The following is a 27476-nucleotide window of genomic DNA, read 5'->3' as shown; positions in this document are numbered from 1 at the left end:
GGTCTATGCTTCCCTGGCTTGTCCTTACCACCCTTCTTAAACAGTGGCACCACGTTAGTCAACCTCCAGTCTTCCGGCAACTCACCTGTGACTATCGATGATACATATATCTCAGCAAGAGGCCCAGCAATCACTTCTCTAGCTTCCCACAGAGTTCTAGGGTACATCTGATCAAGTCCTGGGGATTTATCCACCTTTATGCGTTTCAAGACATCCAGCACTTCATCCTCTGTAACAAGATATCACCATCTATTTTCCTATATTCTATATCTTCCATACCCTTTTCCGCTGTAAATACTGATGCAAAATACTCATTTAGTATCTCCCCCATTTTCTGCGGCTCCACACAAAGACCGCCTTGCTTAGCTTTGAGGGGCCCTATTGTCTCTGTAGTTATCCTTTTGTTCTTAATGTATTTGTAAAAACCCTTTGGATTCTCCTTTATTCTATTTGCCAAAGCTGTCTCATGTCCCCTTTTTGCCCTCCTGATTTCCCTCTTAAGTATACTCCCACTGCCTTAATACTCTTCTCAGAATTCACTCGATCTATCCTGTCTATACCTTACGTATGCTTCCTTCTTTTTCTTAACCAAAATCCCAATTTCTTTAGTCATCCAGCATTGCCTATACCTACCAGCCTTTCCTTACAACTGAACAGGAATATACTTTCTCGGGATTCTCGTTATCTCAGTTCTGAAGGCTTCCCATTTTCCAGCCATCCCTTTACCTGCGAACATCTGCCCTCAATCAGCTTTTGAAAGTTCTTACCTAATACCATCAAAATTGGCCTTTCTCCAATTTAGAACTTCAACTTTTAGATCTGGTCTATCCTTTTCCATCAATATTTTAAATCTAATAGAATTATGGTTCCTGGCCCCAAAGTGCTTCCCCACTGACACCTCAGTCACCTGCCCTGCCTTATCTCTTAAGAGTAGGTCAAGTTTTGCACCTTCTCCAGTGGGTACATCCATATACTGAATCAGAAAGTTTTCTTGTACACACTTATTAAATTTCTCTCCATCTAAACCCTTAACACTATGGCAGTCCCAGTCTATCTTTGGAAAGTTAAAATCCCCTACCATAGCCACCCTATTATTCTTACAGATAGATGAGGTGGCCTTACAAGTTTGTTTCTCAATTTTCCTCTGACTATTAGGGGGTCTAGAATACAATCCCAATTAGGTGACCATCCCTTTCTTATTTTTCAGTTCCACCCAAATAACTTCCCTGGATGTATTTCCAGGAATGTCCTCCCTCAGCACAGCTGTAATGCACTCCCTTATCAAAAATGCCACTCCCCCTCCTCTCTTGTTTCTCTTTCTGTCCTTCCTGTAGCATTTGTATCCTGGAACATTAAGCTGCCAGTACTGCCCATCCTTGAGCCATGTTTCTGCAATTGCCTTGATATCCCAGTCCCATGTTTCTAACCATGTTCTGAGTTCATCTGCCTTCCCTGTTATGCCCCTTGCATTGAAATAAATGCAGTTTAATTTATAAATCCTATTTTGTCCCTGCTTGTTCCTGACTGGTTTTGTTCTCAACTGTACCAGTCTCAGGTTGATCTCTTTCCTCACTATCTCCCTGGGTCCCACCCCACCTTACTAGTTTAAATCCTTCCGAACAGCTCTAGCAATTCTCCCTGCCAGTATATTAATCCCCTTCTAATTTAGGTGCAATCCATCCCTCTTGTACAGGTCACTTCTACCCCAAAGGAGATTCCAATGATCCAAAAATGTGAATCCTTCTTCCATACACCAGCTCCTCAGCCTTGCATTCATCTGCTCTATCCTCCTATTCCTGCTCTCACTAGCTTGTAGCACCGGGAGTAATCCAGATATTACTACTCTCATGGACCCCCTTTTTAAATTCCTGTCTAACTCTCTGTAATCTCCCTTCAGAATCTCAACCTTTTCCCTTCCTATGTCATCGGTCCCAATGTGTACAATGACCTCTTGCTGGCCCCATCTCCCCCTTGAGAACATTCTGCACCCTCTCTGAGACATCCTTGATCCTGGCACCAGGGAAGCAACACACCATTCTGATTTTTTGGTGCTAGTCACAGAAATGTCTGTCTGTACCTCAGACTAGAGAATCCCCTAACACAGTTGATTTCTTGGAACCTGATGTACCCCTTGTTGCATTAGAGCCAGTCTCAATACCAGAAACTTGGCTGCTCGTGCTACGTTCCCCTGAGAATCCATCACCCCCTACATTTTCCAAAACAGCATACTTGTTTGTAATGGGTATAGCCACAGAAGACTCCTGCGCTAGCTTTCTTACATTTCCTGGAGTTAACCCATCTATGTGACTGTATCTGAGACTTTTCCCTCTTCCTATAACTGCCATTCATCACATACTTTTGCTGTTGCAAATTCCTCATTGCTTCTAACTGTCTCTCCAACAGATCCATTTGATCTGATAAGGTTTGCAAGCAACAGCATTTATTGCAGATATAATCTGCAGTACCCCTTAAACTCTCTTTAAACTCCCACATCTGACAAGAAGCACATATCACTGTACTAAAGGCCATTTTTGCTCCTTCACAATGCACAGACCCAGAAAATAACACTGTCTTATTCCTCTGCAAAAAAAAATGCCCCAGGTTAAATTAATAGTTATGGTTTATATTTTAAGTTTAATCAAGAGACATATCTCAAAAAAACATATAATCAAGAAATAACGCACTCTACCCACCACTGCAGACTTTCTGTGGGCCACAATTAAAACAATACACTTATCTGATTCTGTGCTGTGAACTTTGCGCAAACATTTCCTCCAAGATCAGTTGCGGATTTCACTGTTTGTTAATTTTCCCAGATGCACTTCGACTTCCAGTGATACATAAATTTAAATAGCAAAGGCAGTACTGTGCAGGTACACTGTGGTGTCAGTTTCTTTCTCTCTCCCTCTCCTGCACTGACCTCACCATGTGCTTCCTTTGTCTGTTCTTGTCCCTTTCAAAACTGCTGTTATTTTGACTTGTTTTTTCCAAAGTTCCAAGACAATGCAACAGCATATAAAACAATAATTGCTGCTCCTGGAATTCAAGGGAATTACCTCCAGCATCTAAAATACCTCAAAAAAGGAGCAGCCGTTACAACCAGAAATTTTTCCTGTCCTCCATCTTGGATTACCCAGAATCCTGCATCAAGTATTCAGATAGAATGCTTTTAATTACCTTTTTTCACATTATTCCACAAACTGATTCTAATAAATACTTACGTTAACATTATCTTTCAAATAATATTGCTGACTACATTTCTGTTTCCAATTCCCAGTTCTTCCAGTCATTCTGTCTGACCTCTCAGGATTCCATCCAAAAGGCAAAAGCAGCAAAAACATGTCACAGCCAGGATAATAGCCCTGATAATAAGATGCAACTCACCAATGTTATGCAAGTTGCCCCTGTCCCAGAAACATTGTTCTAATGTAACCAAAATCTGAAGCCTTTTATTGTCCATCAATTTTTTGAGCTAAGCATGTTTAATAGACACTGAAAATACTCTTGATATTAAAGCTGCTGAAGCTCTGTCTCCTAACTCCTCAAATATCTGTTTTCCAGACTTCATTTACCTAATACTGTTGGTACTAAAATGGAACACAACCCTGTCTGTTCACCCTCACCTGGAATAATACCATGCAGTCACTCTGTGTCACCCTTGCCGCTGACACCATGGAGATAATATACCATCCTGGTGTCAAAAGTGTGGATTCAGAAATGCCTGTTTTTTCCATGATTAATGAATTCACTATCATCATGACTTTTCTATTCTTCTTTCTCCTCACCTGGAGCTCAGTCACTCTGTTGTCAGGGACTTCACTCTTGCTGTATTGTATTGAACAATTCCATCCTCATCAGTATCTAAATGCAACATTGTTCGTTAGCGACATTTGTTCAGTAGAATATCCCTGCACTACCTCTGCAGTTCTCATAGACTATCTCCAGGAAACCCAGTCATTTGTTGCATGCATATCTTAAATCTGCACCGTAACCATCTCTGCATAGCAGTTGCACCTCAATGACTGCAGATGCTACTTCTGAAGCCCAAAATAAACCTTCTACAGCAACTGATATTTCTTGCAAACATACTTGTTGAGGACACATGGTGCATTCATGACTTGTACCTACTGCAGGATGCATATTCAATATGGCCAAACTACCTTGGTATACCTTAAAAATGGAAAGTAAAATCACCCCCCCCCCTCACTAAAATTGTTAACTCACCAAATTCTCAGCTTTACACATTATCCAGCGGCATTCCATGGAAGCATTTAGGTCCAAGTATTTACATTACTACAGATGCAGAGAAAGCCAGTTCTATTGGAGGTACAGTAACCAGTTAAAACTAACTAATTAACAAGTTGATTATGACTGCTCTCCAGTGGAGAACTGATTTATCTCTGTATAAACTTGGCAGAAACTTCAATTTTACTTAAAATGTAAATTTCACTTTAATGGTACATGCAGACAGGACATAGTTGCAGTAAGAGATAGGCCCTTATAGTTCCTTTACTCAGAAAATTCTGAGCTTCTCAGACAGTACGAGCTACATTAGCTCCAACAGGAGTTCCAACAGGTGTTCCAAAGCAATTCAAATTCTTTCATTGTGGCACTGGAATATTTCACTCCTATGATAGATGAGAATACTTTGGGGTCTCATGATTAGTTCCTTCTGAAGTTTTTCATGATTTTTCTTTTCTTGTTTGAATGATTCATTTTTTGCATACTTTAATTTAAATGAGAATAAATTCAGCCAGATGAACATAAATTCAATGAAAAATGTTCATTGTTCTTGGACAAAGGAAAAAGGAGACCACGGTTAGTTGGTGGTAATAATACCTGCTCAGGAAGAGTGGAGATAATGTTTGATGACACCTGGAACACAGTATGTGATACCTATTGGGATTTACAAGATGCAGCTGTGGTCTGCAATCAACTTGGTTGTGGGACTGCGATCTCAACTCCAGAAGGTGCATACTTTGGAGAGGGAAATGGGCCAATATGGAATTATATCCACATTTGCACTGGCAATGAAATCCGTTTGACTGAATGCCCGATTGCATCCAGCGGAGACCATCAGTGCACACACACAAATGATGCTAGTGTCATCTGTTCAGGTAGGCATTAATTCATTGTCAAATACCAATTATTCTGATAATTATGTTGTTACTTATTTATGAGTAGAAATGTGCAATAGCATATTCTCTTAACTTATGATGTATCTGTAACCAAGATGTCAGTTACTCATTTCGCTTCAATTTATCTTCATTATCAGAGGAAATTGAAATGGATCTATTGAGCACTTCTTGTGATGGACCCAACTATAAATCTGCATAGGATGTACAGTTGGGAAGCACATATGACTTCACTCTGCTCTTTATAGCTGCTCTGAGAAAGTGGGCCTTCTTGTGAACTATTACAGTCCATATATTTGCGTCAGTCAACAGTCTGCCTGCTTCCAGACTAATCGGAGGGCTTCAACATCATTGTGTGTCAAATTCTTCAATGCCTATAATCCACTTTGTGTCATCACCATCATAATTAATGGTGTTTGCCAGTTGTGAAGATCTAGCTGTGCAGCAAGTAATGGGGGAACAGGTGCAGTGAAGAATACTACCTAAACATGTCTACTCATCTCAGATGCATCCATTAATGGCAATATTGGTGGCTGCAACTACAATGGACTTATTATTGTGGTCAAATGCAATGGTTGTACAGAGGAAGCCTTGGACAATTGTTTGCCACTGACACAGCACTAAATTGGATAGTTCCATTGCAAACCGAAAATCTCAGTCTGGGTATCCTTCAGGTTTATTGGTTATAATAAACAGCAATGTTTTATTTGACAAAAAACAGTAAAGCCTTGGTGCGTCATTCCTCACACTGTACTTCAAGCTAGATGGAAAAAGTGACGACTGCAGATGCTGGAGATCAGAGCTGAAAATGTGTTGCTGGAAAAGGGCAGCATCCAAGGAACAGGAGAATCGACGTTTCAGGCATAAGCCCTTCTTCAGGAATGAGGAAAGTATGTCCAGTAGGCTAAGGTAAAAGGTAGTGAGGAGGGACTTGGGGGAGGGGCGTTGCAGATGTGATAGGTGGAAGGAGGTCAAGGTGAGGGTGATAGGCTGGAGTGGGGTGGGGGCGGAGAGGTCAGGAAGAAGATTGCAGGTGAGGAAGGCGGTGCTGAGTTCGAGGGATTTGACTGAGACAAGGTGGAGGGAGGGGAAATGAGGAAACTGGAGAAATCTGAGTTCATCCCTTGTGGTTGGAGGGTTCCTAGGCGGAAGATGAGGTGCTCTTCCTCCAACAGTCGTGTTGCAATGGTCTGGCGATGGAGGAGTCCAAGGACCTGCATATCCTTGGTAGAGTGGGAGGGGGAGTTGAAGTGTTGAGCCACGGGGTAGTTGGGTTGGTTGGTCCGGGTGTCCCAGAGGTGTTCTCTGAAACGTTCCGCAAGTAGGCGGCCTGTCTCTATGTGTTGCTTTTCCAGCAACACATTTTCAGTTCAAGCTAGATGGCCAACACTCCCTCAATGAGGAATGCTGAAGAAAAGACCAACAAAAGGCAAATCCCTGAATGATGGATAAAACTTTGAGAAGTTTCAGCATTAGGCTATATGCCATCCTAAAGCAGAGTATCATAAACACAAAATTAAATGAACCAATTGATTAGATTAATCCCATGTCACAATGTCATATCCTGTCTGGAATTCTGGAAAACTAATTTGAAGGTATTACAAAAACATTCCTATTGCAGAAACCAAAATGCTATTAGTTTTAAAATAGTGATGGAAAAAGATAGACAGATCAAAGAGTTGAATTTCTAAAGTGGAGAAAGGCCAACTTTGACAGTATTAGGCAAGAACTTTCAAAAGTTGAGTGGGGACAGATGTTCACAGGTGAAGGGATGGTTAGAAAATGGGAAGTCTTCAGAAATGAGTTAATCGGAATCCAGAGACAGTACATCCCTGTAAAGGTGAAAGGAAAGGCTGGTAGGAATAGAGAATACTGGATGACTGAAGAAATTGAGGGTTTGGTTAAGAAAAAAAAGGAAGCATATGTCAGGTGCAGAGAGGAGAGATCGAGCGAACCCTTAGAAGAGTATAAAGGCAGTACATAGAACATAGAACATAGAACAATACAGCGCAGTACAGGCCCTTTGGCCCTCGATGTTGCGCCGATCCAAGCCCACCTAACCTATACTAACCCACTATCCTCCATATACCTATCCAATGCCCGCTTAAATGCCCATAAAGAGGGAGAGTCCACCACTGCTACTGGCAGGGCATTCCATGAACTTACAACTCGCTGAGTGAAGAACCTACCCCTAACTTCAGTCCTATATCTACCCCCCCTTAATTTAAAGCTATGCCCCCTTGTAATACCCGACTCCATACGCAGGAAAAGGTTCACACTGTCAACCCTATCTAACCCCCTAATCATCTTGTACACCTCAATCAAGTCACCCCTAAACCTTCTTTTCTTTAATGAAAACAGCCCCAAGTGTCTCAGTCTTTCCTCATACGATCTTCCTTCCATACCAGGCAACATCCTGGTAAACCTCCTCTGCACCCGTTCCAGTGCCGCCACATCCTTCCTATAGTATGGCGACCAAAACTGCACACAATATTCCAGCTGCGGCCGCACCAGAGTCTTATACAACTGCATCATGACCTCAGGACTCCGGAACTCAATTCCTCTACCAATAAAAGCCAGTACGCCATATGCCTTCCTCACCGCACTATTTACCTGGGTGGCAACTTTCAGAGATCTGTGTACATGGACACCAAGATCCCTCTGCTCATCCACACTACCAAGTATCCGACCATTAGCCCAGTACCCCATCTTTTTGTTATTCTTACCAAAGTGAATCACCTCACACTTAGCTACATTGAATTCCATTTGCCACCTTTCTGTCCAGCTCTGCAGCTTCTCTATATCCTGCTGTAACCTGCCACATCCTTCCTCACTGTCAACAACTCCTCCGACTTTCGTATCATCCGCAAACTTGTTCACCCAACCTTCTAACCCCTCTTCCAGGTCATTTATAAAAATGACAAACAGCAATGGTCCCAAAACAGATCCTTGCGGAACACCGCTAGTGACGGCACTCCATGAAGAAACTTTGCCATCAACTACTACCCTCTGTCTTCTTCCATGCAGCCAATTCCTAATCCAAACCTCCAACTCACCCTCAATGCCATATCTCCGTATTTTCTGCAGTAGCCTACCATGGGGAACCTTATCAAACGCCTTACTAAAATCCATATATACCACATCTACCGCTTTCCCCTCATCAACCTCCTTCGTCACCTTTTCAAAGAATTCAATAAGGTTTGTGAGGCACGACCTGCCCTTCACAAAACCATGCTGACTATCCTTGATCACATTATTCCTATCCAGATGTGCATAAATCCTATCCCTTACAATTCTCTCTAAGACTTTGCCCACAACAGAAGTGAGACTCACCGGCCTATAGTTACTAGGGTTATCCCTACTCCCCTTTTTGAACAAGGGAACCACATTTGCTATCCTCCAGTCTTCTGGCGCTACTCCTGTAGACAAAGAGGACATAAAAATCAAGGCCAATGGCTCTGCAATCTCCTCCCTTGCTTCCCAGAGAATCCTAGGATAAATGCCATCAGGCCCAGGGGACTTATCTATTTTCACCTTTTCCAGGATTTCCAACACCTCTTCTCTACATACCTCAAAGCCATCCATTCTACTTATTTGTGACTCAGTATTCACATCGACGACAATGCCCTGTTCCTGAGTAAATACTGAAAAAAAGTATTCATTCAGTGTCTCCCCAATCTCTTCCTCCTCCACACGCAACTTCCCACTACTATCCTTGACTGGACCTATTCCTACCCTAGTCATTCTTTTATTCCTAACATACCTATAGAAAGCCTTAGGGTTTTCCCTAATCCTACCGACTAAGGACCTTTCATGTCCCCTCCTTGCTGCTCTTAGCTCTCTCTTCAGGTCCTTCCTGGCTACCCTATACCTCTCAATCGCCACAATTGAACCTTCACGTCTCATCCTGAGATAGGCCGCCCTCTTCCATTTAACAAGGGATTCCAATTCCTTATTAAACCACGGCTCCCTCGCACGACCCTTTCCTCCCTGCCTGACAGGTACATAATTATCAAGGACACTCAATAGTTGCTCCTTGAACAAGCTCCACATATCATTTACACTCTTGCCTTGGAGTCTACTTTTCCAAGCCACACATCCTAAGTCATGCCTCACCGCATCATAATTTCCCTGACCCCAGCTATAACTCTTGCCCTGTAGTACACACTTATCCCTCTCCATCACGAGAGTAAAAATCACCGAATTATGGTCACTATCCCCAAAGTGCTCACCTACCTCTAATTCTAACACCTGGCCTGGTTCGTTACCCAGAACCAAATCCAGTGTGGCCTCACCTCTTGTTGGCCTGTCTACATATTGTGTCAGGAAACTCTCCTGCACACCTTGAACAAACACTGACCCATCTAACGAACTTGAGCTATAGCTTTCCCAATCAATATCAGGAAAGTTAAAGTCCCCCATAACAACCACCCTATTACTGTCACTCATCTCCTGAATCACCTTCCCTATCCTTTCTTCAATGATTCTAGGACTATTAGGAGGCCTGTAAAAGACTCCTAACAGGGTGACCTCACCTTTCCTATTCCTAACCTCAGCCCAAACTACCTCAGATGGCAAGTCCTCATCATCATCCTTTCCACCACTGTAATACTATCTTTGACAAGCAATGCCACACCTCCCCCTCTTTTACCCCCACCTCTGACCCTACTAAAACATTTAAATCCTGGAACCTGCAACAGCCAATCCTGTCCCTGTTCTAGCCATGTCTCCGTAATAGCCACAACATTGAAGTCCCAGGTACCAACCCACGCTGCAAGTTCACCTACCTTATTTCGTATACTTCTTGCATTGAAGTATACACACTTCAAGCCACTTTCCTGTTTACAGGCACCCTCCTTGGAAATTGAGGCCATGTTCCTAACCTCCCTACACTCCAGGCCCTGCACCCTGAAGCTACAATCTGGGTTCCCATGCCCCTGCAGAGTTAGTTTAAACCCCCCCCCAAGAGCACTAGCAAACCTCCCCCCAAGGATACTGGTGCCCCTCAGGTTCAGGTGTAGACCATCCTGTTTATAGAGGTCCCACCGTCCCCAGAAAGAACCCCAGTTATCCAAAAACCGGAATCCCTCCCTCCTGCACCATCCCTGTAGCCACGCATTTAAGTGTTCTCTTTCCCTATTCCTCGAATCTCTATCACGTGGCACGGGTAACAAACCAGAGACAACAACTCTGTTCGTTCTAACTCTGAGCTTCCAACCTAGCTCCCTGAAAGCCTGTCTAACATCCTCGGCACTCCTCCTACCTATGTCGTTGGTGCCAATATGGACCACGACTTCGGGCTGCTCCCCTCCCCCTCCAGGACCCGGAAAACACGATCAGAGACATCACGTACCCTTGCACCTGGGAGGCAACATACCAAACGTGAGTCTCTCTCGTTCCCACAAAACCGCCTATCTGTGCCCCGAACTATCGAGTCCCCAATTACTACTGCTCTGCTCTTCTTCACCCTTCCCTTCTGAGTAACGGGGACAGGCTCCGTGCCAGAGACCGGAGCCCCGTTACTTACCCCTGGTAAGTCATCCCCCCCACAAGTATCCAAAACGGTATACTTGTTCTTGAGGGGAACGGCCGCAGGGGGTCCCTGCACTGGCTGCTTCCTCCCAGTCCCCCTCACTGTCACCCATCTATCTGCCATCTTTGGAGTTACTACTTCCCTATAACTCTGATCTATGACCCCCTCTGCCTCCCGAATAATCCGAAGTTCATCCAACTCCAGCTCCAGTTCCCTAACACGGTCTTGGAGGAGCTGGAGATGGGTGCACTTCCTGCAAGTGTAATCGGCAGGGATGTCGATGGCATCCCTCACCTCATACATTTTGCAGGAGGAACATTGCACTGCCTTCACTGCCATCCCTCTAAAGCTAACTTTTATTTTAAAAAAAATAAAAAAATAGGAGTATACTTAAGAGGGAAATCTAGAGGGCAAAAAGGGACATGACATAACTTTGGCAAATAGTCTTAAGGAGAATCCAAAAGTTTTTTACAAATACATTAAGATCAAAAGGGTAACTAGGGAGAGAATAGGGCCTCTCAAAGATCGGGAATGCAGCCTTTGTGTGGAGCCACAGGAGATGGGGGAGATACTAAACGGGTATTTTGCATCAGTGTTTACAGTGGAAATGGACATGGAAGATATAGAATGTAGGGAAATAGATGGTGACATCTGGAAAAATGTCCATATTAGAGAGGAGGAAGTGCTGGATGTCTTGAAATGCATAAAAGTAGATAAATCCCCAAGACCTGATCAGGTGTACCCTAGGCCTCTGTGGGAAACTCGGGAATTGATTGCTCGGCTCCTTGCTGAGATATTTGTATCATCAATAGTCACAGGTGAGGTGCCAGAAGATTGCAGGTTGGCAAACATGGTGCCACAGTTTAAGAAAGGTGGTAAGGACAAGCCAAGGAACTATAGACCAGTGAGCCTGATGTCAGTGGTGGGCAAGTTGTTGGAGGGAATCCTGAGGGACAGGATGTACGTGTACTCGGAAAGACAAGGACTGATTAGGGATTGTCAACATGGCTTTGTGCATGGGAAATCATGTCTCACAAATTTCATTGAGTTTTTTGAAGAAGTCGCAAAAAGGATTGATGAGGGCAGAGCAGTAGACGTGATCTATTTGGACTTCAGTAAGGTTTTCAACAATGTTCCGCATTGGAAACTGGTTCGCAAGGTTAGATCACATGGAATAGAACGAGAACTAGCCATTTGGATACAGAACTGGCTCAAAGGTAGAATACAGAGGGTGGTGGTGGAGGGTTGTTTTTCAGATTGGAGGCCTGTGACCAGTGGAGTGCCACAAGGATCGGTGCTGGGTCCACTACTTTTCGTCATTTATATAAATGATTTGGATGCGAGCATAAGAGGTACAGTTAGTAAGTTTGCAGATTACATCAAAATTTGAGGTGATTTGGACAGCGTAGAAGCTTATGTCAGATTACAATGGGATCTATATCAGATGAGCCAATGGGTTGAGGAGTGGAAGATGGAGTTTAATTTAGATAAATGTGAGGTGCTGCATTTTGGGAAACCAAATCTTACCAGAACACATGCACTTAATGGTAAGGTCCTAGGGAGTGTTGCTGAACACTCCAAGAGACCTTGGAGAGCAGGTTTATAGTTCCTTGAAAGTGGAGTCACAGATAGATAGGATAGTGAAGAAGGCATTTTGTATGCTTTCCTTTTTTGGTCAGAGTATTGATTACAGGAGTTGGCAGGTAATGTTGTGGCTGTACAGGACAGTCCACTTTTGGAATATTGCATGCAATTCTGGTCTCCCTCCTATTGGAAGGAAGTTGTGAAACTTGAAAGGGTTCAGAAAAGATTGACAAGAATGTTGCCAGGGTTGGAAGATTTGAGCTATAGGGAGAGGTTGAATAGGCTCAGGCTGTTTCCCCTGGAGTTTCGGAGGCTGAGGGGTGACCTTGTTTATAAAATAACAAGGGGCATGAATAGGATAAGTAGATAAGATCTTTTTCCCTAGGGTAGGCTAGTCCATAACTAGAGGGCATAGGTTCAGGGTGAGAGGGGAAAGACATAAAAGAGACCTAAGGGGCAACTTTTTCACACAGATGGTGGTACGTGTATGAGCTGCCAGAGGAGGTGGTGGAGGCTCATACAATTGCAACATTTAAAAGGCATCTGGATAGGAAGGGTTTGGAGGGATATGGACCGGGTGCTGACATGTGGGACTAGATTGGTTTGGGATATCTGGTTGGCTTGGACGAGTTGGATGGAAGGATCTGTTTCCGTGCTGCACATCTCTGACTCTGTGACTCTGTGACGATAATGGATGTGCTCAGTTTACCACAGTAAAGGACAATGCTGACACCTGTGCAAGCATGTATAACCAGGAGTGCCCAGAAGATCACCCATTTTGGCATCTTCCTAGAGTCCCAGAGGTCAAATATCAGTCAATTCAATTTGGTCTGCTGGATATTTAGAAAATGAAATGAATGAGTGCAATGGTTACGATAAAGGCTAGATGTTCCAAAAAACCTTAGTTAGTACTGAAAACATATAAACCTGTTGAAATTGGTCCTCAGTGCACTAATTTATTCATCTGTTGCCTGTGACATATGTGGACTTTTACATGCGACAGAAATGTCAATGTCTACATATTTTTTGTTGTAATTTTTTGGAGAAATAGATCTAAATTTGTTGGACAACAGCACCAGTACTGGGGAAGGAGGAAGCTGTTATAATCAGTCAGTCTCCATCTGAACCACAATGGGTCAGGCATCCTGGCCAATTGCCTAACTAAGTCTGCAGATAGGTTTTTCAACCAAATGCATGTAGTGAGGGTAATCAGTTGTATGGAAATTATGGAAATAGTTAAAAATGGTGAATAGCGAATCATCAAAGATTCTTCAAGTTTCCAGAACAAATATTAGGACAGAGAAAATGGAAAGGGTCAAGAATCCAACGTCAAGCACAAGATAAAGAGATAACTATGAGAAGGGTGGCAGGACTGAGTATTTTGTACTTAAATGCACTCAGTACATGAAACAAGTGAAATGACCATGTAGTGCAGATTGGAAATAGCAGGTACGATATTGTGGGCATCACAGAGATGTAGCTGCAAACAGATTTGGGCTAGGAACTAAATATGCAAGGTTACTCATTGCATCAAAAGAAGAAGCAGGTGGGCAGAGGGGGTGGAGTTTCCTTGTTCCTCAGAAACAAAATTGCCCCAGCAATAAATGAAATTGATTCAGAATGGGTATGTATGTGTGGAGGCGAGGAAAAAAAGTCTCTGATTGGGATTGGGCCAAGGCTTCCAAACAATTGTCATGATGTGGGGCAGAAAATTAATCAGGAGATAGAAAAGGCATGTAAAAAAGGCATTATTACAATAATTGTGAGGGACTTCAATATGCAGGTGTACTGGGGAAATCAGATTGGTAGTGAATCTCAAGAAATGGTATTTGTGAATGTCTATGAGATGGCTTTTTGGAGCAGCTTGTGGTTGAGCCCACGAAGGAACAGGCAAATCCAGATTTAGTAATGTGTAATATGGTAGTCTTGATGAGGGATCTAAAGGTGAAGGAGCCCCCCAGTGGGCTTTTGAAAATGTAGTTTCTGTCTCCTGATTAATTTTCTGCCACATAATATGACAGCATTCACCTCACAGTTTGAGAGGGAGAGGATTGCATCAGATGTATCAGTTTTCCAATTGAGTAAGGAAACCACTAAGACATGAGGAAGAAGTCAGAGGAGCAATAATGGGAGGAATTTTGGGGGGAAATTCTGGAGGCACAGCAGAAATTCATCCCAAGAAAGAAGAAACATGCTAAGGGGAGGATGAAACAAAGAGATGGTGGAGGATCTGAATAGGTACTCTGCATCATATATCACAGTGCAAGACATCAGCAGTATACCAGAACTTCAAATGAATCAGGGGGCAGAGTGTAGAGACCATCACTAAGGAGAATGTGGTGAGAAGCTGAAAGGTCTGAAGGTGGATAAATCATCTGGACCAGAAAGACTATACCCCAGAGTTCTCAAGGATATTGCTGAGGACATTGTTCAGGCATTGGTGGTGAACGTTTAGAAATCACTGGAGTCAGGGACAGTCCCTGACGACTGGAAAAAAGGCTAATTTAAAACTGATTTAAGAAAGGAGGGAGGCAGAAGAAAGGAAACTTTCGTCTGGTTAGTCTGATCTTGGTCATTGGTAAACATTTCGAGTCTATTATTAAAGATGAGGTTGCAATGTATTTAAAAGTGTATATTAAAATAAGGCTGGGTCAGCACAGTTTTATCAAGGAGAGGTCATGCCTGGCAAATCTGTTAGAATTCTTTGAGGAGGTAATGAGCAAGTTAGACAAAGGAGAGCCAGTGAATGCGATAGTGGATTTCCAAAACACCTTTGGCAAGGTGTTGCACAGAAAGCTGTGAAATAATATAAGAGCTCCTGGTGTGAGGGGGACGATACTAGCACGGATAGAGGATTGTCTGACTGGCAGCAGGCAGAGTGTTGGGATAAAGGAGTTTTTCTGAGGATGGCAGCTGATGACTAGTGGAGTTCTGCAGTGGTCCATGTTGGGACAACTATTCATGTTATACATTAATGATCTAGCTTAAGAAACTGAGGGCATTGTTGCTCAGTTTTCAGATGACACAAAGATAGGTGGAGGGACTGGCCATGTTGAGAGAACAGGGGAGGCTCAGACAGTGGACAAAAAAGTGGTAAATGGAATATAATGTTGAAAAGTTGAGGTTAAGAAATTTGGTGGAAATGAATAAAGGCAGAGATTATTTTCTAAATAGGGAAAGACTTTGGAAATCTGAAACACAAAGGGATTTGATCATCCTAGTCCAGGATTCTTTTTGGGTTAACATTCAGATTCCGTTAGCAGTAAATGCAATGTTGCCATTCATTTCAAGAGAGCTAGAATACAAGAGTGGAGATGTACAGCTGAGGATGTAATGAGACTGTATCAGACTGCATTTATAAAATTACCAATAGTTTTGGATCCGATATCTAAGGATGAATGTGGTGACCTTGAGGGGATCCAGACAATGTTGACAAGAATGATCAAAGGATGAAGGGCTTGTCATATGAGAAGTGATTGAGGACTCGAGGCACGAACTTAAAGCAGTTTATAAGGACGAAGAGAGATCGAATTGAAACTTACAGAATATTGAGAAGCCTGAATGCAGAGCACATGGAGAAGATGTTTCCATCCATAGGAGAGACGAGGACTTGAGGGCACTGCCTCGGAGTGAAGAGACCACCCTTTAGAATTGAGATGAGGAGGAATTTCTTCAACCAGAGGGTGGTGACTCTGTGAAACCCATTGCTGCAGTGGGCTGAGGAGGACCAGGTATTGAGTTGGTTTAAGACAGGGTTATGTGGAGAATACAGGAGAACATAGTTGAGAAACATATTGGCCACAATCCAATGACGGCACTCAATGGGCCAAATGGCCTATTTCTGCTTTTATATCAAATGGTCTTGTGGAGATGAACCCCCATCTTGAGAGGACGCCTTCAGTCAAGATATGCAACTAACCATGTGCTAAATCAGATATATTTAGAATATATCTGTTAAATCAAAGATTCACTGTAACAATTCATCAAAGCCCCACCGATCTTGATCAGCTGGGGCAATGAGCTGAGAGGTGGCAGACAGAGTTTAATTTAGATAAACACAAGGTGCTACATTTTGGAAAGGCAAATCAGAGCAGGACATGCGCACTTAATGGTAAGTTCCTGGGGAATGTAGCTGAACAAAGAGAACTTGGAGTGCAGGTTCATAGTTCCTTGAAAGTAGCGTCACAGGTAGATGGGATAGTGAAGAAGGTGTTTGATGTACTTTCCTTTGTTGGGCAGAGCTTTGAGTAGAGGAGTTGGGAGGACTTGTTGCGGCTGTACAGGACATTGGTGGGGCCATTTTTGGAATATTATGTGCATTTCTGATCTCCTTCCTGTCGGAAAGATGTTGTGAAACTTGAAAGGGTTCAAAAAGATTTACAAGGATGTTGACAGTGATTGAGAATTTGAGCTATCGTGAGAGGCTGAATAGGGTGGGGCTGTTTTCCCTGGAGCGTCAGAGGCTGAGGAGTGACCTTATAGAGGTTTATAAAGTAATGAGGGGCAGGGATAAGATAAATAGATAAGGTCTTTTCCCTAGGGTGGGGTAGTCCAGAACTAGAGGGTATAGGTTTAAACAGAGAGGGGAAAGATATACAAGAGACCTAAGGGGCAACTTTTTCACACAGAGGGTGGTTTGTGTTTGGAATGAGCTGCCAGGGGAGGTTGGTACAATTACAGCATTAAAAGGTATCTGGATGGGTATATGAACAGGAACGGTTAAGAGGGATTAGATTAGATTACTTACAGTGTGGAAACAGGCCCTTCGGCCCAACAAGTCCACACCGCCCCGCCAAAGCGCAACCCACCCATACCCCAATGTGTGGATGTGGGCCAAGTGCTGGCAAATGGGACTAGATTAGGAGAGGACATCTGATTAGCATGGAAGAGATGGACCGAAGTGTCTGTTTCTGTGCTTGTATGACTCAATGACAACAACTTCTGAGGCTACGATGTTTATCATTCGTGAGATTAAAGACAACAGAAGCAGGGGAACACCTGCACCAACAAATTTCCTTTCAACTGGGACACCACACTTACTTGGTAAGATACCAACTTTCCAGCACTATGGTACTCCTTCAGGTCCTGGAACTCACTCCCTGAAAGAGTTACGTCTTGACCTGCAGAATAAGATTGTAGAGATTCATGGAAGTCACAAACTGTCACCAGGCCTTTCCAGCGACCCTTGAAAGAGTATAAAATAGTGCAAGTGACAGCATGCATCCTTTTATTTTGTGCACTCATAAAGGCCTTGTTCTTCTGAGCACAGGAGATCATTAATCTTCCTGACGATCTCAACATTTCAAATGCTGGCTACTTTCTTTGTCTGCTTTATATTCTCTGCTCATTAATTGAGGGAATAGATAAATCGCACAATGAGACTAATGGTCATAATTTATGTTCAGATGATGTCTTTTTGAAACATTGCATGAACGTTGATTATAAATTTGCATTCTTACAGGTGAAGATTGGCAGTTACGATTGGCGAACGGAGAGAGCATTTGCGAAGGCCGTGTAGAGGTTTATTATGACGGTGTTTGGGGGAGAGTGACTGACACTCAGTGGAATTTCAATGAAGCAGAAGTGGTGTGCAGACAGCTGAAATGTGGCTCTGCAATAAGCATTTACAACCACTTGAAGTTTGGGAAAGGCACCGGACCGACCTGGATCAGTAATGTCAGGTGCAACGGAAGTGAACCTTTCCTGTGGAATTGCAGTTTTACAAAATCGGAGCAGTCATCAATTGGAGATGACGTGGGAGTGGTGTGCTCTGGTACGACCTTCTTTATTTCCTCATATCTAACCAATGTCCTGCTGCCAGCAATGCGATAAAGAGTAAAAAATAAAACTAATGTAATATTCAAGAGCAACTCCTTTCCCAGAGGGTGTCTAGAGCGACATGGACCGGATAGGTCTGTCCATTGTGTCGTGAAATGGGAAAGTAGTTGCGCATATGAAGAGCTAAACAAAAAGGGTGATCGGTTTAGATAATGAGGCCTGAATTCGAATAGCAGTGTTCGTTCGAATGGGTTGTTTCTGTGCTGTAACTATCCTGCAATGGTTATGAAGTGTGCAAAGAAAGGTTAATAGCTTTTTCTCGTGGATTTTCCTTTCCATTGTACTCATATTGGTAAGGGTTTCTGAGCTCTCTCCCTATTCCGGTAAGGTCGGTAGATTGAAGATCACTGTGAGTCTCCAGTGTACACGGGATTGTAGTCGTTTCCGACACTGGCTTGGATACGCAGATGATGGTTGAATATTTAATTGTAATGGCACATCATCCTCCCCAGCCGGGTAAGATTCTGGTCTATTTCGATCAGCAGGGAGCCACACCGCCCTCATTGTCTGAGATTAGGTTCTTTGGAGCAGAGGAGTCGGAGAAGGGACATGTTCGAGGTGTACAGTATAAAGTTATAAAGGGCATAGCTAGATTAGACAGAAAGAACCATTTTGCCCTTGATAGAGGAATCATTGACCCGGGGCACAGGTTTAAGGGAAGGGGAAGGGGCAGAAGGTTGAGAGGGGATGTGAGGAAAAACTTTTCACTCAAAGGGTTGTGGGAGTCTGAAACTCACTAAAGTTGGCTAAGTAGTAACACTGCTGCCTCATAGCAGAGCGATCCTGGATCGTTTCCACCCTCAGGCGATTGTCTGCTTGTACATTCTCCCAGTGTCTGCGTGGGTTTCTTCCCTGGATTGCTAAATTGCCCAAAGTGACGAGACTGTAGAATCGGGGGTGGGATGCTCTTTAGAGTTGTGGACGGAATGGGTCGAATAGCCTGCTTCCACACTGGAATTTTTTAAAATTAGATTCCCTACAGTGTGGAAACAGGCCCTTCAGCCCAACAAGAGTAATCCGAAGAGTAACCTACCCAGGCCCATTTCCCTCTGACTAACGCACCTAACCTATGGGCAATTTAGCATGGCCAATTCACCTGGCCTGCGCATCTTTGGACTGTGGGAGGAAACCGGAGCACCAGGGGGAAACCCACACAGACACGGGGAGAATGTGCAAACTCCACACAGACAGTCGCCTGAGGCTAGAATCGAACCTGGGACCTAACCACTGAACCACTGTGTAGAGAATCTATCTCAGTGTGGTACGCCTATAAACCCTCATAATATTTAAGATGTATTTAGATGCATTTGTGATGTCAAGGCATAAATAGCTGTGGGGAAAGTGAGGACTGCAGATGCTGGAGATCAGAGTTGACAATATGTTGCTGGAAAAGCACAGCATCCGAAGAGCAGGCGAATCGACATTTCAGGCATCAGACCTTCATCAGGAAATAGCTGTGGACCAAGTGCCATAAGTTGATTAGAACAGTCAGGTGCATGCATCTTAACTGCAAAAGACTTGATGGGCTGAAAGGCCCTTTTTCTCTGTTGTAGTCCTGAATAATACTAAAAGGAAACAAGGGAACAAGCAATCCTTATATCAAAAGCAATTTGTACTTAAAACATGTATAGCCTGACCATTTTGAATTTCAACACCGATTGAGTTAATGACAATATCTTTGGTACAACCTAACTAGCTAATCAACATTAACTTGCAGCTAGAGATTGACAAAAACGCTGAAAAAACTGTAATGCCTTCGTAAAGAGACTGGATTTTAAACGTTGTAGACCATCATTTTTCAACAAGGTTCAAATGGAGTTGAGCTCTACATATTAAAATCATAGTTTTTGTCATTTTACATTTTCCTTTAATACTCATGATTATTTGTAATGTGAGGGGCTGTAGTTGATAATTCTTGGCAGGTCATTCTCATTTTGAATGTGGACAAAGGAGCAGATATATGCCACTCAGCCCATCAAATGCACTATTGAATGTGATCATGGTTGATCTGATAATCCTCAACTACACTTTTCTGCCTTATAACCATAACCCTTGATGCCTTTACTGATTAAAAATCTGAATTGATATTGGGGAAAAACAAGCATAACACATAAATGGAACAAACTGATCATTGCATGCGAAAAATGAGAAATGGGATATATGTTTGCAACAAATCTGTTACGTATACACAGGAACTGTAATCTGGACAAGAAAATGTTTGATACTATTATTTGTCTTTCAGATCATATTCAGTTAAGATTGGTAGATGGTGGAAGTCGCTGTGCTGGAAGAGTGGAGCTTTACTACAATGGAAGTTGGGGGACTGTGTGTGATGATTCTTGGGATTTAGCAGATGCCCAAGCTGTCTGCAACCAACTGAAGTGTGGACAAGCTCTAAATGCAACAGTTTCCAGTTGGTTTGGTCCAGGCCTGGGACCTATTTGGTTAGACAATGTGAACTGCAGCTTGAATGATTCTGTTCTGTGGGAATGTCTGGTGGGGCGGTGGAGTGAAAGCGACTGCAATCATAAAGAAGATGCTGGAGTTATCTGCTCAGGTAACATGCCCTTTCAAATATTCACTCTTTCCAGTCCTGTCAAACAGAAGGCTTTTAACAATTCTCTGCATGGGTTCACATTCATATGTCGTCCTGGTGATAACTGATTTTTAACACTTTTTTTCCCTAATGCTGTCATTAATGAGAAAAGCCATGAATTTACCCACCAAAAACATTGTGTACAATGGAAAGTAGGAGAGACAGTGGAACAGATTCTAAATCACATATTTTTAGTGCTGGCAGGTGGGACTAGATTGGATTGGGATATCTGGTCGGCATGGATGGGTTGGACCGAAGGGTCTGTTCCTATGCTGTACATCTCTATGACTCTATGACCCTATAATTGTTCTTTTAGGCTGGTTCTTGGATCTTATTGAAAAAAGTCATTAGTTTTGAACAGAAAGCCTGATGTTTCAAATGCACAATAGAATTAACAGCCAATGAAGTTTAAAGTTCAATGTGAAACATTCTGTCCTTGCCAAAGGCCTTAATTTTATCTCTCTGTGCCGCCACCTCAATGAGTTATGGGCTAGACATGATGTTGAGCCTCCACCATCACCCTTGTCCACCTTGCCAAGCTCATCCTCACTTTGTACAATGTCTTCTTTAACTCCTCTCACTTTATTCGGAACAATGGTGTGGCCATGGGTACCATTATAGGCCCCAGTTCTCCCTGCGTCTTTGTCAGGTATTTTGAACATTCCTTGTTCAGGTTTACATGGCCCCCTCACAACTCTTTCTCTGAAAAATTGATGATATCATCAATGCTGCTTCCTTCTCTCACTCTGAACTGGAAAAAAACTGTCAATTTTGTTGTAAAATTTCTGCGCTGCTGTCAACTTCATCTGGGTTAACCTCTGATTCCCTTTCTTGACAACCCTGTTTTCCATTTCTGGGGACAGGTTGGCTACCAATATTCATTATAAACCAACCAGTTGTCACAGTTAGCTGGACTATATGTTCTCACACACTTCTTCCTGTTAGGACTACAACCCATTCTCCCAGTTTCTCCAGCTCCAAGAAATCTGTTGTGATGATGACACCTTGTGCGGAAGGGGTCTCGGAAATGCCCACTTTTATCCTCCATCAAAGTATCCCTGCTATTGTGGCCAACAGGGTCCTTACCTATGTCCATTCCACTCCTGAACATCTGCCCTCATGTTTTTTCTTCCCTCCCACAAATAAGATAGTGTACCCCCTGCCCTCACGTACCACCCCACCGGACTGCTTACAAAGGATTGTAAACTGCCATTTTCATCGATTCCAACAGTTTGCCACAAACAGGTACATATTCCCCTTCAGTTCATTGTCAGCAATCTGCAGAGACCATTCCATCTGGTACACTCTGGTCCACGCCTCCTTAATTCTCAGCATCTCCTCAAGTTCCCATGTCACCTTCCTATGCAATCACAGATGGTGTAACATCTGCCTGTTTACCTACTCCCTCCTCACCATCCAAGGACCTAAGATATACCTTGCAGATTAGGCAGTGGTTTACCTGTAATTCATTCAATCTAGTCTTCTGCAGTCACTGTTCACACCATGGTCTCCTGTATACTGTGGAGATGAAATGCAAATTGGGTGACCACTTCACAGAACACCTGCGTTCTGTCCATAAGAATTATCCAGAGCTTCCGGTTGCCGACCACTTCAACACATCACCATGTTCCTACACCAACATTTCTGTCACAGCCCAGCAGCACTGTTCCAGCAAGCCTCCACATTTTTATCTCATTTTCCACTTGGGGATCTTACAATCACTGGGAATCAATATCAAGTTTAACAACTTCACAAAACCAAATGAATGGTGGACGCTGTAAATCAGAAACAGAAACAAAAGTTGCTGGAAAAGCTCAGACCTCAGCAGGTCTGGTAGAATCTGTGAAGAGAAATCAGAGTTAACGTTTCAGGTCTATTTCAGGTTTTGGATCCCTTCTGAGGGAGGGTCACCATACCCAAAATATTAACTCTGATTTCTCTTCACAAATGCTGCCAGAACTGCTGAGCTTTTTCAGTAATTTCTGTTTTTGTTGTCAATAACTTTACAGCCTGATTCCACCCCTCTATCTTTTTTATCCATCTCCACACCCAGTCCTGTTATGACATGGGATTGCTTTTAGCACAGTCAACCGATTTTCATCCACTTACAGGCCTATTATCACATTGCGTAGTTTACTTTTAGCACAGCCTATCCATTCTCTGCTGTCCTCATTATCCCTTGATTAGGTTATCTTTGCTCCTGGCTTGCCATCCATAATCCCGTGTTCAATTATCCCTTTCATACCTCTCTCTCTCTCTCTGATCTCCATCTTGATCTAGGCGATTATCTCTGCTTTCCCCTACTCCCTTCCCAATCTCTTTTTCAGCATAACTATCAGTTTTTCACACATATTATCAGTTCTGATCAAGTCACTGGACTTGGAACACTAACCCTGGTTTCTTCCTACAAATGCTGCCAGACCTGCTGAGTTTCACCAGCAATATCTGCTTTTGTTTCAGATTTAAATTCACTCTTTCTTCTATAGACCACAGAGCTGTTAGGCTGCAGGATGGAGCGAACCCCTGTCAGGGCAGAGTCGAAGTTTTCTACAATGGGACCTGGGGGACTGTTTGTATTGATTCCTTTGGAAAGGAGGAAGCAGAAGTTGTTTGTCAGCAGCTCAGCTGTGGATCTGCCCAATCTGTGGAAAGTTCTATTACATTTGGAAGCGGTTCTGGACAGATCTGGCTCGATGATGTGAGCTGTCGGTTGCAGGATACATTCCTGTGGCAATGTCCATCCTTACCATGGGGTGAACACAACTGTAACCATGGGGAGGATGTTGGAGTCATCTGTTCAGGTGAGAACTGCAAATGGAACCAATTTCTCTTGAAATATTTCACAAATGTTTTAATATTTCTATCATTCATAAATTTGAGATTATGCACATTTTTTATTGTCAGTGTGCAGATAAAGCCTTTGCTGTCACAGCTGCATGTCTTTTTGATCAAACACCAATTTGTTTTGAAATTTTAACCCCAATTAATAATTCCTTTCATGGCTTAACAACTCCTTGTTTTTATGAATTCCTTCTACCCCATAACTCTCCAAAGTACCTGCCATCCTCTAAGCCTGGTCTCTTGGGCATTTCCAATTATAGTTGCTGCACAATTCGCAGAGCTATCTTCAATTGTTTAGATTCTCAGATTCATAATTCATTCACTACACCTCCCGACAGCTGTACATCACTTACAATCCTCCTTAAAATCTAACCATGATTAACCATGACTTTTATCTTCTGACCCAACATCTCCTTTGCGCCTCTCCCATATTAGATTTTGTTTTAAGATGATGCAGTGAAGTGGCTTGGGACACTTAATATGCTGTACAAACAAGTTGTTGCTGAAGTAATTGAATGTTTCGTTTTTAGAACGAAGACCAAGGGAAATGATTAATAAGGGAGATATGAAGAAAAGCAAAACTGAACGAGTTTCAGAAAACATTGGTAATTATTAACATGCATGTGATTAAATGTTCTGTAGTCGGATTCCTGTTTTTGTTTCTTTGTGGAATTTCAGAAGTCAATACCAAAGAGATTCTTTACAATCTATCCATCACCTCAACTTTTACACCACTAATATGAATTATTTTGCATGATTAATACCAATTATTTAAAGTACAGTAACAAGTGCACTTGTCGGAGTTATGTCCAGTGCGCGATTGTCTTTATGCCAGTAGGTTTCACTCCATCAGGATTGGTTGTAGTAGCCATTAAAAACTTGATAATTTGATATTGCAAATTAATGGAAAGGGTAGAATGATTAATCCTGGGACAAAATATTGGTGAAAAGAATCTGAACAAGCAAACACAACATCAACTGTCAGTCCGCATCTACTCAATATTTCACATTGGAATTAACACATTGTTCCTTTTAGGAGTCATTGAAACCTTTTGGAATTTGGCAAAGTTCTGCATAACTGAATGTCGCACTTTCAGTTACACTTAGGCTTAATGTAAATGAATATGGTGCCATTTCCATGTTTTAAACTCTGTTTTTTTAAACATTAGTAAAAACGAAAGCGAATAGTTAACTTCTGCTATACAAAATTAGCTAATTAATTTATACTTTATATTGCAGCAAATTATTCCAGACCTGTGTGATTTTCTTTGTTTTAAAAAATTGGTTATGTGACCTGGCTGTTACTGATTAATCCTGAATTTATCGCTTGTCCCTACATCCTCACGAGAGTGGGGTGATGATCTGCTTTCATGATCCACAGCACTCCTTGGGATCTAGGAACACTCACAGTTCTGCTCTGTAGGGAACGTAGGTGACTTTGATTGAGCGACAATAAAGACAAGATGAAAAAAGGTGAAAATCTAGATGAGGTCTAGATTGCAGTGACATTGCAGCTGCTGGTCCTCCCATGCATATAGTGACCGTGTTTACCTTTGAGTCGGAGGTTTCGTGTATCGAAAAAGCTGTTGAAGGAGGTTTGGTGAGTTACTGCAGCCCATTTTGTAAATGGGACAGACTGTGTCATTCTGTTTTTTTTCATTCTGAACAAGACAACCAAAATAAAGTAATTATATTCAATTGCAAGTTAAAACAGCTCAAATTCTCAGACGTAACATTTTGTTTCTGCAGAATTGCGGCTGGCTGCAGGATTTAATAATTGTTCTGGAAGAGTTGAAATATTCTTCAATGGTATATGGGGAACGGTTTGTGATGATTCCTGGGATAAGCAGGTTGCTGCTGTCGTCTGTAGACAGTTAAACTGTGGTCATCCAGTCTCACCTCTGGAAGAGGTGCTGTTTGAAAGAGGAAATGGCACAATATGGATTGATGAAATTAAATGCAAGGGGAGTGAATTATTCCTGTGGGACTGCCAATTGTCACTAATGGGCAATCATGACTGTGAACATAAAGAAGATGTCAATTTGATTTGTTCTGGTATGTCATTTTAAATTCAATCTTGATTTTAATGCACTCATTCTTGCATTCAAAACACTCCATGCTCTTATTTGTCCTCTCTCTGTAATCTAAAATTGTACTACAACCCTTAGAATTCTCCAATTGTTGCATTGTGTGTATCACCAATTACAATCCTTTCACTGTCTCCATAATTTGTTTAATTGGAATATACTCTCATCCACCAATCTTAAGTCGAAACAGTGTTACTGAATGCATACCTAGACTGAGCATTATTTGCCACCAATCAGTTCATGTATCATTTGCAGGTTTCTCATTACTTTGCCAACTCTCTACATGCCAACGTTAACCTTCAATATATGCCTCAACCTTCATATTACTGCCTTTGTAAGTTTTCATTGCTCCTGCACACTGTTGGTGTATCTGTACGTAAATGAAATGCATGAGGCCATTTTACTTTGTGTTATTATTACATGTTTTTGCTTTCAGGCCATCAAAACGTCACAGAGTCCTTCAACCAGCAGAGACCCCCGATTTTTATCATCCCTTGTATTTTTGTGACTCTTTTGATTGCTGTGTCAATTGCTTTGGCTGCAGAATTACAAAGAAGCTTCCAGAAAGGTTGGTTAATTCAACATTAAAAGCCCTGCCCATAAATATTATGGTTGATTCCTGCTAATCTTTTCATTATACAACTCTGACAGTTTGCAAGAAAGATGTGATCATGTTAGTTACAGAGACAATCTGCAATGATGTTACACAAATTGGAGAATTTTAGCTAAATGCTGCTAAAAGGAGACCAGACATTTATCTAGCACTCATCAGATGAGTTGATGTGAAATCAAATTGAAAAAGAGAGACAGCATTTTATACAGCATGAGAAGAGAGTGCTGGTTGGTGAGAGCATAATTGGCACAGAGATGAGGCAAGTGGTACAGTTAATTGTCTATTTTAGTTCTCAGACCATTCAAGTAAATTAGGATTGGTCAGGGCATTGCTATCAGAATACAGCAGACATTGGCCATCTTAAAAACAACTTTGTTTTGCAAATGTCATGTTTCTTGCATTGTCGTTCAGATGAGTGCAAGACAAACAGCTTTAATATCTAGTTTCCTATCAGAAAAGTTGACACAATTTTTGTTGTGAGCAAAGATTGGATAGTGTTTGATTATATAGCAATTACTTGTTTCATAGAAGAGGCTTGAGGGAGATTAAATTGATGTAATTCAGCAATGAGGAGCATGGATATGGTGGATGAGGAATCTCAAAAGGTTCAGAAAAGATTTACAAGGATGTTGCTAGGTTTGGAGGGTTTGAGCTGCAGGAAGAAGCTCAATGGGCTGGGGCTATTTTTCCTGGAGCATCAAAGGCTGAGGGGTAACCTTAGAGAGGTTTATAAAATAATGAGGAGCATGGATAGTGTAATTAGACAAGGTCTTCTCCCTGGGGTGGGTGAGTCCAGAACTAGAAGGCATTGGTTTAAGTTGAGAGGGGAAAGATTTAAAGGGGAGCTAATGGGCAACTTTTTCACACACATGGTAGTGCACGTATGAAATGAACTGCCAGAGGGTGATGGAGACTGGTACAATTACAACAGTTAAAATGCATCTGGATGGATATATGAATAGGAAGTGTTTACAGGCATATTGGCGAAATGCTGGCAAATTGGATTAGATTAATTTAGGACACCTGGTTGGTATAATTCAATTTAAATCTTTAAAACCTTACCTCGAGCATCGGAGCCCTCCATTTCTGTTTTCAGCAACAGGAAGAGCGGGTGCTGGGCCACGGGTCTGCCGGGAAAGATGTCACTTATTTAAATCTTCACATCTGACATTGGAGATTACAGCTTTCAGGGAAAGGAGGGACTTTTTTTTCTCCTCAGCTACATAAGTGAGTTTTTTTTTCCCTCAGA

General features: G+C 42.3%; 1 pseudogene; it reads left to right on the top strand.

Moving 5' to 3' along the window:
- LOC122556107 (scavenger receptor cysteine-rich type 1 protein M130-like) overlaps positions 1-26339 on the top strand; it is a 151274-nt pseudogene extending 124935 nt beyond the window's left edge.
- The last annotated feature ends 1137 nt before the right edge of the window (positions 26340-27476 follow it).

This window comes from Chiloscyllium plagiosum, unplaced genomic scaffold (assembly GCF_037043375.1).
Source record: "Chiloscyllium plagiosum isolate Xiang-an unplaced genomic scaffold, Cpla_swu_hap1 HiC_scaffold_13, whole genome shotgun sequence".
In the NCBI taxonomy this organism is placed as follows: domain Eukaryota; kingdom Metazoa; phylum Chordata; class Chondrichthyes; order Orectolobiformes; family Hemiscylliidae; genus Chiloscyllium; species Chiloscyllium plagiosum.
This window is presented reverse-complemented; position numbering and strand designations above follow the sequence as displayed.